This window comes from Musca vetustissima, unplaced genomic scaffold (genome assembly GCF_032173495.1).
Source record: "Musca vetustissima isolate MV318-11 ecotype Yass unplaced genomic scaffold, APGP_CSIRO_Mvet_v1 utg755, whole genome shotgun sequence".
In the NCBI taxonomy this organism is placed as follows: domain Eukaryota; kingdom Metazoa; phylum Arthropoda; class Insecta; order Diptera; family Muscidae; genus Musca; species Musca vetustissima.
In genome coordinates this window covers 227,939-239,144 of record NW_026878823.1, presented here as the reverse complement: position 1 = coordinate 239,144, position 11,206 = coordinate 227,939, and positions in this window count along the sequence as shown.

Sequence of the window (11,206 nt, the reverse complement as noted above, 5' to 3'; positions counted from 1 at the left end):
TATAATGATTTAACTATTTGATCTTGGGATTTCTGCAGTATTCTGCAGCAACGCGCATTTCCCCAAGCTGTAATACCGTGTCGTAGTGTAGATTCTACTAGAGAATGATATGCTTGTTTTAGTACATAGTATGGTGCGCAGTTTCCCAGATGGTACAGTGCAAAAGCAGCTTTACGTATTTTTTTTTTGTAAGTTTTCTATATGATTTTTCCACTTAAAATTGTGGTCCAGTTGTACACCTAAATATTGGTAATTCTCTACAATCTCCAAGTGCGTGGTACACTCACAATTATTCTCAGGAGTTGAATGAATACACTCATAATTATGGAATATTAGTGAAATGTTACTTTTTGACATATTTCGCGGCCTTATGTGCATAACTTTTGTCTTATTTGCGTTTATAACTAATCCGTTATCATGGCACCATTGCGTAATTATATTGAATTCTTTTTGCATTGTGTTTGTTGCTTTTTTTATATCCTTGTTGCAAACAATTATGGTGGTGTCGTCAGCATACGTAAAACATGTGCTGTGTTTTAAATGTTGCGTCATCTCATTTGTGTATATAAGATATAATATTGGTCCTAGTTTGGATCCTTGAGGTACTCCGTGCAGTGTAGGCATATATTTGCTATTTTCATTATTTATTCTTACACTAGAAAATCTTTCTGTAAGATATTCTTGAAACCATTTAAGGCAGTATCCTCTGATTCCAATTTTTTCCAACATATTTATCATTCTTTCATGAGAGAGGGTATCGAAGGCTTTACTGAAATCAATGAAGAGCGCAAGGCAATTATTTTGCTGACTCAAGTTTTGGTTTATGTGATTCGAAAAATGACCGAGTAATTGGTTTATGTTCTTATTTTTTTGAAAGCCATATTGGTTTTTATTTATGATTTTGTGCTTAGTTAGATAATTTGTTAGTCTTCTAACAATTATTTCTTCTAAAATTTTTTCCATTACAGGCAGAATAGAGATAGGTCTATAATTACCATAATCAGACTTAACTCCTCCTTTATATATTGGTCTTATTATTGATGTTTTCAATGTGTGTGGTATTGATGGTTCTTGCATACTATTGTTTATTAATTTAGTTATTATGGGTGTGAGGATACTTGCATTGTTTTTAATGTCTATGGGTCTAATATTGTCTATACCGGCACTTTTACTCGAATTTAGTGTTTTTAGTATACCATATATCTCAGTTTCTGTTGCGTATTCAAGAAACATCGAATTTGATAAAGTTCTTTCTATTGTATTATTTAGTGTCACAATATTACAAGGATGCAATATGTTAATTACGTTTTGGTTAAAATTGACAGCGAAATTATCGGCTATGTCTTTCATTGTTTCACCGTTGAAGCTCAGTTTAATATTTTCATCTATATTACTAACTTTCTTTCTGGTTATTTTATTAATTGTTTGCCAAGTTCCACGAATATTATATCGATTTTTTACGAACTCGGTATAAAAATGATCGTTTTTTGCTTTAATTATTAACTTATTCAGCTTATTATTATAATTTTTATAAATAGTTTCATTTGTTATATTTGATTTATTATGCGACCATTTTTTATATAATTTGTCTCTAATATTACACGATTTTAATAAATTATCGTTGAGCCATGGGTGTGGGTTTCGTTTTTTATACTTTGTTTTCATAATTTTAGAACTTTCATATATTTGTGTAAATGTTTCATTTATATTATTGTAGAGATCATTGGTGTCTTTGGATCTATTTATTATGTCTTCCCAATTTATGTTTGATATTTTATGGTTTACTTTGTAATTATTGATTTTATAATGTGTTTCGCATTTTACGTTTTGATTCATATGGGTGTTTGCTTCGTCTATACAGCCAATTAGAGCATGGTGATCGGATATATCTGTGGTTACTATGGCAGCATAAGCTTCTATCAACTTTCTATCCCATCTTATGAAAATGTAATCAATACATGTTTTTGTTATGGTATTTTCCGCTTCTCTTGTAGCTTTGGAAATCATGCATCTCAAACCATATGACGATAGAGTGCTTAAATAATGAAGTGATATTGCAGTTTGTTTTATTGTATCAATATTTATATCGCCTAGTAGAACAATTTTGCTTTTGCTAGGGATTTTATTTAAGTTTTCGTCTAATTCATTTATAAAATGTGATACACTTTTACTCGGTGGACGGTAGATAGCCAGAATCGTCACATTTGTACCATTAATTAGAGTCAAATCAGTTCTCATTATTTCAGCTGATTTCGCTTCAATATTTGTGCTTTTGTATAGTATTGTATCTCTAATATAGATGGCTATTCCTCTATAGAAGACCTTTAGAGGTCTTCTGTCTATAGAATACCTTTAGAGGTCTTCTGTCTATAGAAGACCTTTAGAGGTCTTCTGTCTATAGAAGACCTGTACAGGTCTTCTGTCTATAGAAGATCTGTAGAGGTCTTGAGTCTATAGAAGACCTTTAGAGGTCTTCTGTCTATAGAAGACCTTTAGAGGTATTCTGTCTATAGAAGACCTTTAGAGGTCTTCTGTCTATAGAAGGCCTTTAGAGGTATTCTGTCTATAGAAGACCGTTAGAGGTCTTCTGTCTATAGAAGACCTTTAGAAGTCTTCTGTCTATAGAAGACCTTTAGAGGTCTTCTGTCTATAGAAGACCTTTAGAGGTCTTCTGTCTACAGAAGACTTTAGAGGTCTTCTGTCTATAGAAGACCTTTTCATCGAAGACCTATATAAGACCTAAGCTGATGTTATTAGTTTTGTTTATGGCGGAACCGAGGTATATAAAATCCTTCACTACCTCGAAGCTGTAGTTTTCAAGTTCCACAGTTGGTCCGGGGCTACTGGACGTCTTGCGCGTTGGTCTTCTCGCCATTTACTGCCAGTCCCACTTTGGCAGACACTTTCTCAATTTGTTCAAAGGTGGCTGTTACCGCTCGCAATGTTCGACCCATTATATCGATGTCATCGGCGTAGGCGAGTGTGCTGTTTGGTGTACAGAGTGCCATTTCTGTTCACCTTTGCATCTCGGTATTGAAGGGCTCCGATAAGTCCTTTCCGAATTTAACTGCTGACCTTGTACCATTTGAAGGTACCCTGCATAGCCGTATTAATTTTGCAAGAATGTCAAACGCAGACATGGCTTTTAAAACCACAGTCGACGAATAGGTGGAATGTGTCGATGTAATGTCATTGACAATTGGCTTCAGTCGTTCATACAGCACGCTGGATAACACTTTATATGCGATAGGAAGGAGACTAATTCCTCTGGGTCTATGTGACCCGATTATCATGAAAAGAGTCATGTTTATTCCTTGGTGTTGTAAAACTTCGTGATGTTCAGATCGACATGAAAAAAGACAAAAATAGCGATTTTGATATATTTTATCACCTACATAATATCCGATCATCACCAAAAACAATGTGGGTCGTCTTTGGCCATAGCCAAATCTTTGGTGACGATTGGTCCATAACTTTGACCTGTAACGTATTTACATAATATAATGGACAGACTGACGGACCCATATGTCTAAATAGCTGGTTGAGATATGACGAACGGTATACTAAAAGGTATATTCGCGGCGTTACAAACTCTTGGGGCCACACAAGGCTATTATAACCTCAGAACATAATTGTATAGGGTATAAACAGGACAATTATAACCTAAAAATCGGAAATTATAAACCCAATGTCAGATCCTGAAAATATCGAATTTTTTCTTTGTTTTACCAAAAAGTCAATTTGAGCCATTCTGTTTCCATTCCAAAATGCATTTACTAGTATCCTCCATACATACACCAATAACCGATAAGAGCAGTCAGTCATCATAATTTAAAACTATTTTCAACAATAAAATAAAAGAACCCCCGAAAGAAAACTTTAGTTTCTTCACATTTTCAACTGACAAAAGTTTTGGCCAAAAACAAAAATTTGCTTGCCAAAAGAAAAAAAACAAAAAGTTTACACAAACTTAAAAGGAAAATCGGAACAGATGCAGAGTTGTGTAGGCTTCCGGTTTGCAATTATTTCAAGTCCGACCAACAATAAATGCAGCAACAACGCCGAAGACAACCGAAACGAAAATGCACACCTTTTCTTAACTCTTTTATAATTTCATTTCATCCTCCATAACCCCGCTTGCCGTACTTCCTTAATGTTGACATTTTTCACTTTTGTTTCACAACTATTCAAAAAGTATTCCCAAAAATAAAACAAAACTTCTAAAAATCAAGAAGTAGTCCTAGCCCGAAATGCTACAGAAAAATATTTTTCAATTATAACTTTGGCAAACACAGAAATCTTGAAATCATTCATTCGAAACGTTGCCGACAAAAATGGAAATGGAACGACAACAACTCGTCGAAAAAGTTTTGCGGAACAAAAATTCAATGCACTTTTAACTTTTTGTGCTACCGCCAACAACCAACCCCCCGCCATCGAATTCGACGACCGACCGACCGACTGGCCATTCCTTGAACACTGCCACCCAAAACTAAAGAAAGAAAATTCATTTGGGATAACTTTGATAAGAAAGTTTTTGTGGAAAATTTTCTGTTGAAGAAAACTTTTTCACAATTTGCAAGGGCTATACGGTGAGTGAGTGTATTTGTATCTGTGTGTGTCTGTTAATGCCTCATCATTGTATTGTGGTATTGTAAAAACGGATGTATAATTGTATTACAACAATTATATTATACTATCCTTTACAGAGGTAGCAAAGAAGGTAAAAAATTCCAATATTTGTTATAGATCGATAGAGAGAGAAAAGGAAGACATAAAGTGGCTCCAATTGCATTATCAAACTTCATATTCCTATCTCCAAATGAGGTAAGATTCAAATAATTAAAATGCTTATGATGAAAAATCTACGAATATCACAATGAAATGAATAAAGTCGACTTGACATACCGAAAAAAAATTAAGAATATTTTCATAATTTAATTCATAGCTATTCCTTCTTTTTACATGTACCTCAATTTAAATACGTGTAAAAATTCTGATAATCATAAGAAAGCCACTATTTTTCCAAAAAAAAAAATGTAAACATTTCATTAATATTAGAACTATTTTCCTACTTCGCTCTACTTTACCACTATTTGCGCCCATTTTTACTCTCTCTCTCTTTTTGACAAAACGAATGTATTTCTCCCACCACTACCACCATTCATTATTCGGCTGTTTTGTTTTGATATCGTTCTTACCCAATTAACATTTTTCGAAAATTTTAATCCTATTCGAGTCTTTTTTTAATACTGCTAGAAGATTAAAATGCTCGAATATGCGCGCATTTTCTGATCGTAATTGACTCAGTCGTCGGGAGAAAAGTGCGACCCAGCGCGAGTCCTCTATACCAATAACATATGAGTCTTCCTCGGCATTAGGTTCGAGTAATTTTTGGCCTTTTTCTAATAGTTTTAAGGGTCTTTTTCGAATCATGTTTTAAAAACTTCTTACCCATTTTTAATTAATTTGTGACTCTATTTCGAGTCTTTTTTAAGTAATTTTTTTATCTATTACTAGTCCTAATTGTGTCATTTATGAGTCTTTTTGTAGTCGTATATAACTCGTACATATATTCATTCAGAAGTCCTTTTTGATACATTTATGCTTAAAATTCGAGCCGTTTATTAGTCATATATGAGAGTTTACGATTTTATAAATCACGTACGTGATTTGTAAATGTTCGGGTGTCCGTATAAACGTAAAATAAAAATAAATATATTAAGTTATGATTTTAATATATTATATATTAATAAATATAAATTAATAATTTTATATAACTAAATAAGCAAATAAATAATTAATATATTTTGTAATAGTTATTAAATATATCGTTAATAATTCATATACAAATAATTTACCCCGTCGTTTTCTGTTTGTTACTCTGACTTCTGAATGTAGAAAATTTTGTTGAGGAATACTGTTTACTTCTTTATCGTTGCCGTTGACAAATATCTGAAACGAAATATGTAAATATTTTTCTTCTTAATAAAAACCTTATATTATTAAAAAATGTGAACTTACTTTTAATTGCCGTTACTATAAAGAATTTTCAGCGCTAGCCTTAGATCAGTTTCCCTTCCAGCTGTCTTTCGTAGCTAAGTCATCTGTGAACAACTTCCGAACTGCAGATCCAAGAAATTGAGCAGGACCATCGCCACCGGGTTTTGCAATAAAATCTTTCTGTAAAAAGATTATAATAAATTGCGTTAGTTTATTTAATTTAGTTGATTAGTTATCAAATCACATTAACTCACCTTTAAATACCTCTGTTTCACTTCACTAAAAATTGATATTAACACCTACACTTAACTTTTGTAAATGAGCATAAAGGAATATTTTCTATTTACTCCAGTAAATGCAAAAAATGTCCCATTTTACTTGGAAGAAAACAAGCAGTTTTTCATCAGCCATCTGTGCAAAATGTGATCAAAGAATACACAATTCTAAACACTTTTAAAACATCTGCACGCTTCTTTTTTGATTAAGCCTTTTTCGATCTTCAGATGATCAAAATATTATGACCAACAACGAAAAACATAATCATATTTTACACACATTGATGATTGTTTTGCGACTGCTATACATTTTGTTGTTGTAATTTAAATAAAACTCTTTTTAATCATAAGAAGAATCACTTTCGGGTCCATTTTTGGTCGTCCCAGTGAGTCAATCAGTTTTCAATCATCAAAGAACTCTTTAAAGACTCCCTAGGTTGATTTTTTTTCAAAAACGATCTTTCAAATGCTAGACGCTATAGCGTCTACCTCTTACTTTGTGTTTGTTATTTTTGCAACCGTTTATTTGACTACTGCTTTTGTTGCTAACAACTGCCGACTATCCACTCACTCGATTGCGACTAGTTTTGCATTCCATTGTTTCTTCACTTTACCGATATCTGCATTGGTGTTACAAAATTCCCATATATATTTTCCAAAGTATTTCGATATAAATGCTAAATACAATAAATGCTAAATATCAAACAAATGTTGATACCAAAAACAAGCTTAATTGAATATTTACCATTGTATATGATTAGATAGGATTAAACGAGAAAATACAATAACATAGAAGAAGAAACCATAAAATCAAAATAGTAAAATTTAAAAGACAAAGAGTTTCTGTTCTGTTGAAACACGCCACCAACACCAAACAACCACACACTCCAAAGTTTTTTCACTCACTCTCTCTCTCCCTCTCTTTCTCTCTGACAAGAATCCAGTATTTAAAGTTTTATGAATTGCATATATAAAATGCAGAAACCCCAACTTTCTGAACCCTATTCATATACTATACTAATTATTATTTTCTGTACTTAATACGGTAAAATATTGCGAATTTATACATGGAGCTATATAAAACCAATAGGCGGTGCAGTATAGTCGGATTGAGCCACAACTGTCACTAAATGCTATATTTCTGCGGATATGTATTCCGAGGCTGGACAATATTCCGCCGTATTTGCACCCTTCACACAGTGGTCCAAGATGCCAATCTAGCTGGAAAAAAGTCAATTTTTTTATGTTTCAATTTTTACATAATTTGTTTGGTAGTCGTTAGATAACACTCCACTGTTCCTAACTGTATATCAGTTTTTTTGTTTTTTTTTTCTAATTTGCTTTGTTATGATGTTTTGGAAATGAACAATTGCATTATCACTGTTGTTTTAGCAGGCTTGTCGATTACCAGCATCACATTTGAACTGTTCGTAACATCAAAGAAGAAACAATTTTGTCATGCTAGGTATGTTTAAGCTATATTGTAAATAAATGTCGAATTTAAATGTTCTGTGTGCAAAATAATTGGTAAGAGAAAATATGTGTTTTGTGTAGCAAAATTTAGCAGTTTATGGTTTTTAGAGTAACTTTTAAATAGGATTCCCGTGGATTCCCGTGAAATGAATTGTGTCCGGTTTATCTGTGTGGTGTCCACTTTAGATGAAAAAAAGAAATAGCTGCAATTATTGACCGGTAAACTTTTTATATACATATATAGATAACATACCCATAACACGGAGAGAAGTATATAATGTGTGGATTGCCGAAATGGAAAGCAAAGAAAGTGTAAAAGCTGTCATTAGCTATTTTTTGCTAAGAGTGGGTTACAGAAAACTAAAACAGATGATTATTGCAATAATGTTATGTTAGCTGTACGAAGATTAACGTATTCAATTAACAAAAGGTGGATAAAAGCAAAAAGATCAAAGAAATATTTTGAAGACTCTAATAAAATTTGGTTAAATGGAGTATTTGGTCTTCCTTCTGAAAACGTGATTAAAATTCCAGAGGATTTAGGGATCCTCGATCTGATTTTTAAGGTAAATCTGAAAAAGGGAAGCGTTTGGAAGTGTCGACTTTAGTTAGTGAATGTTCACCCGAGAAACTAATTTTCGCTGCTGGCGTTAGTCTTTATAAGTCTGGCAAGAGGAATGCTGCCGCGATTCTAAAGAACATAAATGAATCTCCAACGAGAGCAACTAAAATTTAAAAAAAATGTTAATGCATAATCTAAGGAACCAGTACCATATACAGATGAAGAAGCATTATGTCTGTTTATCGATGGAAAATATACAAAAGCAAGTTATAATGCGATGCGTGCTGGTGCTAAGATCCGTAACGCGGATATATACCCATCATATTATAGAATTTTAGAAGCTAAAGAAAAGTGCTACCCAAGTAATGGAATAAAGTTATCCGATGTAACAGCAGAAGTGCCTCATCAGATCCATTAATCTCATCTTTTTCACCAAAGCCATTTGTTAGCTCTCGAAATGAAGAACTATTAGGTCATGAAGATATTTCCTTACTTTTAGATCCTTTCATACAGGTAGATGTAGAATGATTTAAATAAATGATTTTTATTTTAAATATATATTAATATTCTTATGTTGTTTTGTATATTAGTGCAATATATCTATTGGTGGTGGGGTCTCCTTTGTTATATGTTAAATTTGAAACTTTTACTGAAAATTTCGCAATTATTACAAAGAAATTTTCATTTTAGAAATTTTTAAATATACATATTTTCAATCTGAGCACGAGGTGCTCGAGTCGTCATTCAACATATTGCCAAAATTGATATTCGGCACCTCTAAATTAATACATAGATATTCATATTCTTTCAAATGTCATAAAAATTTCCACGACTATTTTACCTACAACGCCCATTTTTGGTACAAATAATGCTTTCAATAAGAAATGCATAATTCCAAAATTTCATACTTCTAGCTGCTTCCGAAGAGAAGTTATGACTTTTTTCCAGCTAGATTGGCGTCTTGGACCACTGTGCTTCAGTAAGATACGAGTAATCCTGAACAATATAAATATTTGTAGGCACCTAAAATTTTTTCGTATTCCATTATTTGAGTTAATATTAGATTGAAGGACAAAAGCTCCTATTTCTTACACTGGTATCATTTACAGATTATGTTTTCCCAGAGCGGAAATTTACGTATTTGGTTCCTTTTTTTATTTTACATGGAATTTTAAAAATCTTTGTGTTCTGTAAACTTTTCCGATCTATGTCTTCCCAGAGTTAATATATACATCATAGAAAGCAAATGTCGTCATATTTCAAACAAAAGTCTAGGTCCATTACACTCGGTCTTCATAGAAATAGTCATGTTTATCCTTTGACCAGATCCCCATCGCATGTAAAATTTCATGATGTCCGAAATATTATTGAGACCTCTAGAGCGAACAGAAAAGCAGAGAAATTTTCCATGAACACAATAATGACCGGAACGCCACTAAAATTTACACGGAGGAGGAAATATGACAAAGAAATTTTCCATGAACACAACAATTACCGGAACGCCACTAAATTTGTACACGGTTTTGATATAACACGGTTTGAAAATTAAATATTTTTCTTTTTTTACACGATTTTATTCCATTTAGCACGATTTAAAATTTTATGTACTTCAAATTTTTTTGTCAAATTTAATTTTTGCGAAGTATGTTCATATCACAAAAAAGTATTTATGAAAGAAAAAAGACTGAAGCCAGATTTAAGTGAATTCCCTTTTAGCGCGTACAAACAATTTTTACTGGTCAAAACAAATGTGAATAGCACTATTTTAGGGGAATTCCCTTTTTTACACTGATTCTTCTGGAACCAATCTGCCGTGTAAAAACAGACTTATGTGTATACAAGATAACATAAAAATCTTAAATTATCCCTTTATGAAAACATACAGCTTTTCTTTAAAAATACATGCAGATCTTCTTTATCCCGTTCAAATTCTTTCAACTCTTCTATAAGAAGATCTGAAGCTCTACGGTAATGAGATATCAATTTCTTCTATTAAGACCTCCAGAACTTCTATAAGAAAACCTATAGCTTTTCTATAAGACCTCCAGCTCTTCCATAAGAACACCTCCACATTTTTTATAATAAGACCCGAATTCGTATATAGGAATATCTCATGATGAAATTTGGTACAGCTAATTTGTTTGGCCCAGGGACGAAACATATTGAAATTGGGGGAAATCAATTCAAATTTAGATATAGCTCCCATATATATTTTCGTCCGATTTAATGTAAATAGTTTACCAAAGTCTTTATATATATATATAGAATGACGTGTGCTAAGTTTCGTGAAAATCGGTTCAGATTTAGATATAGCTCCCATATATATTTTCGTCCAATTTAAGGTAAGTGCTGGACCAAAGATCCTAAATATTTTTCGATTTGCACGAAATTTGGCATAGCGTACTGAATAGAATCTAGAATGATGTGTGCTATCTTTCGTGAAAATCGAAATGATGTGTGCTAAGTTTCTTGAAAATCGGTTCAGATTAAGATATAGCCCTATATATATTTCGTCCGATATAATGTAAATGGTGCACTTTCCTTACTTTTTTTTAATTTCTTTGCACCCATCGAATAGAGCCTGTTTTGAGCTATTGTTAAAATTGGCGGGTTCCAATTAAGACAAATATCTTATTACTGGCAGGTGTTAAAAACCGGTATCGAAAGTATATCGGTGGGAAAAATCGGTATCTCACATCGTCGCACAACGGCCGTTTTTCGATCATTTTTTTTTCATAGTCCTAATAGAAATTGCTTCACGTTTACGTTTTTATTGGTCTTCAATATTTAGAGGGCCTTATTGGGGTCCTGTCTATAAAATAATACAAACACTCCAATAAACTAATACACATTTTTATGAAATAATTTAACAAAAACATATATTTCCCTCAAT